The sequence below is a fragment of the Taudactylus pleione genome, unplaced genomic scaffold (genome assembly GCF_031769625.1).
Source record: "Taudactylus pleione unplaced genomic scaffold, aTauple2 ptg000550l, whole genome shotgun sequence".
Taxonomy (NCBI): Eukaryota; Metazoa; Chordata; class Amphibia; order Anura; family Myobatrachidae; genus Taudactylus; species Taudactylus pleione.
The window spans coordinates 4,167,501-4,170,000 of NW_028284952.1; the positions used below are offsets into that span (position 1 = coordinate 4,167,501).

General features: G+C 37.7%; 1 non-coding gene and 10 pseudogenes across 1 annotated transcript; all 11 read left to right on the forward strand.

Annotated features, from left to right (window-relative positions):
* Window positions 1–43: 43 nt before the first annotated feature.
* LOC148499421 (5S ribosomal RNA) lies at window positions 44–162 on the forward strand (annotated as a pseudogene).
* Window positions 163–278: 116 nt separating this feature from the next.
* Window positions 279–397, forward strand: LOC148499422 (5S ribosomal RNA). The gene has a single exon (XR_015870944.1). It is a non-coding gene; the product is annotated as a 5S ribosomal RNA (ribosomal RNA).
* Window positions 398–513: 116 nt separating this feature from the next.
* LOC148499423 (5S ribosomal RNA) lies at window positions 514–632 on the forward strand (annotated as a pseudogene).
* Window positions 633–748: 116 nt separating this feature from the next.
* LOC148499424 (5S ribosomal RNA) lies at window positions 749–867 on the forward strand (annotated as a pseudogene).
* Window positions 868–983: 116 nt separating this feature from the next.
* On the forward strand, window positions 984–1,102 carry LOC148499425 (5S ribosomal RNA; annotated as a pseudogene).
* A 116-nt stretch (window positions 1,103–1,218) lies between these two features.
* Window positions 1,219–1,337, forward strand: LOC148499426 (5S ribosomal RNA; annotated as a pseudogene).
* Window positions 1,338–1,453: 116 nt separating this feature from the next.
* LOC148499427 (5S ribosomal RNA) lies at window positions 1,454–1,572 on the forward strand (annotated as a pseudogene).
* A 116-nt stretch (window positions 1,573–1,688) lies between these two features.
* LOC148499428 (5S ribosomal RNA) lies at window positions 1,689–1,807 on the forward strand (annotated as a pseudogene).
* Window positions 1,808–1,923: 116 nt separating this feature from the next.
* Window positions 1,924–2,042, forward strand: LOC148499429 (5S ribosomal RNA; annotated as a pseudogene).
* Window positions 2,043–2,158: 116 nt separating this feature from the next.
* Window positions 2,159–2,277, forward strand: LOC148499430 (5S ribosomal RNA; annotated as a pseudogene).
* A 116-nt stretch (window positions 2,278–2,393) lies between these two features.
* Window positions 2,394–2,500, forward strand: part of LOC148499431 (5S ribosomal RNA) — a 119-nt pseudogene continuing 12 nt past the window's right edge.

Consider the following 2,500-nt stretch of genomic DNA (forward strand, 5'->3'; position numbering starts at 1 on the left):
TGAGTTAAGAAGTAAAAGAGGTCTAAAGTTAATATTTTTGAGCACCTACAGCCAAACCACACTGGACATGACCAAACTCATCTGATCTTGGAAGCTATGCAGTGTTGGGCCTGGTTAGTACTTGGATGGGAGACCACCTGGGAATACCAGGTGCTGTAGGTAATTTTATACTGCCATAACATTCTTTTCTATTACATTTTACATTTAATTTTTTCAACTTATCAATGAATTTCCTTGAGTTAAGAAGTAAAAGATGTCTAAAGTTAATGTTTTTGAGCACCTACAGTCAAACCACACTGGACATGCCCAATCTCGTCTGATCTTGGAAGCTATGCAGTGTTGGGCCTGGTTAGTACTTGGATGGGAGACCACCTGGGAATACCAGGTGCTGTAGGTAATTTTATGCAGCCATAACATTCTTTTCTATTACATTTTACATTTAATTTTTTCAACTTATCAATGAATTTACTTGAGTAAAGAAGTAAAAGAGGTCTAAAGTTAATGTTTTTGAGCTCCTTCAGCCAAACCACACTGGACATGCCCAATCTCGTCAGATCTTGGAAGCTATGCAGTGTTGGGCCTGGTTAGTACTTGGATGGGAGACCACCTAAGAATCCCAGGTGCAGTTGGTATTTTTATACTGCCATAACAGTCTATTCTATTAAATTTTACATTAAATTTTTTCAACTTATCAATGAATTTACTTGAGTTAAGAAGTAATAGAGGTCTAAAGTTAATGCTTTTGAGCACCTACAGCCAAACCACACTGGACATGCCCAATCTTGTCTGATCTTGGAGGCTATGCAGTGTTGGGCCTTGTTAGTACTTGGATGGGAAACCACCTGGGAATACCAGGTGCTGTAGGTAATTTTATATTGCCATAATATTCTTTTCTATAACATTTTACATAACATTTTTTCAACTTATCAATGAATTTACTTGAGTTAAGAAGTAAAAGAGGTCTAAAGTTAATGTTTTTTAGAGCATACAGACAAACCACACTGGACATGCCCAATCTCGTCTGATCTTGGAAGCTATGCAGTGTTGGGCCTGGTTAGTACTTGAATGGGAGACCACCTGGGAATACCAGGTGCTGTAGGTAATTTTATACTGCCATAACATCGTTTTCTATAAAATTTTACATTTAATTTTTTCAACTTATCAATGAATTTACTTGAGTTAAGAAGTAAAAGATGTCTAAAGTTAATGTTTTTGAGCACCTACAGTCAAAACACACTGGACATGCCCAATCTCGTCTGAACTTGGAAGCTATGCAGTGTTGGGCCTGGTTAGTACTTGGATGGGAGACCACCTGGGAATACCAGTTGCTGTAGGTAATTTTATGCTGCCATAACATTCTTTTCTATTACATTTTACATTTAATTTTTTCAACTTATCAATGAATTTACATGTGTTAAGAAGTAAAAGAGGTCTAAAGTTAATGTTTTTGAGCACCTACAGCCAAACCACACTGGACATGCCCAATCTCATCTGATCTTGGAAGCTATGCAGTGTTGGGCCTGGTTAGTGCTTGGATGGGAGACAACCTGGGAATACCAGGTGCTGTAGGTAATTTTATACTGCCATAACATTCTTTTCTATTACATTTTACATTTAATTTTTTCAACTTATCAATGAATTTCCTTGAGTTAAGAAGTAATAGAGGTCTAAAGTTAATGCTTTTGAGCACCTTCAGCCAATCCACACTGGACATGCCCAATCTCGTCTGATCTTGGAAGCTATGCAGTGTTGGGCCTGGTTAGTACTTGGATGGGAGTCCACCTGGGAATATCAGGTGCTGTAGGTAATTTTAAGCAGCCATTACATTCTTTTCTATTACATTTTACATTTCATTTTTTCAACTTATCAATGAATTTACTTAAGTAAAGAAGTAAAAGTGGTCTAAAGTTAATGTTTTTGAGCACCTACAGCCAAACCACACTGGAAATGCCCAATCTCGTCTGATCTTGGAAGCTGTGCAGTGTTGGGCCTGGTTAGTACTTGGATGGGAGACCACCTGGGAATACCAGGTGCTGTAGGTAATTTTATATAGCCATAACATTCTTTTCTATTACATTTTACATTTAATTTTTTCAACTTATCAATGAATTTACTTGTGTTAAGAAGTAATAGTGGTCAAAATGTAATGATTTTGAGCACCTACAGCCAAACCACACTGGACATGCCCAATCTCGTCTGATCTTGGAAGCTATGCAGTGTTGGGCCAGGTTAGTATTTGGATGGGAGACCACCTGGGAATACCAGGAGTTGTAGGTAATTTTATACTGCCATAACATTCTTTTCTATTACATTTTACATTTAATTTTTTTAACTTATCAATGAATTTACTTGAGTTAAGAAGTAATAGAGGTCTAAAGTTAATGCTTTTGAGCACCTACAGCCAATCCACACTGGACATGCCCAATCTCGTCTGATCTTGGTAGCTATGCAGTGTTGGGCTCGGTTAGTACTTGGATGGGAGACCACCTAGGAATCCCTT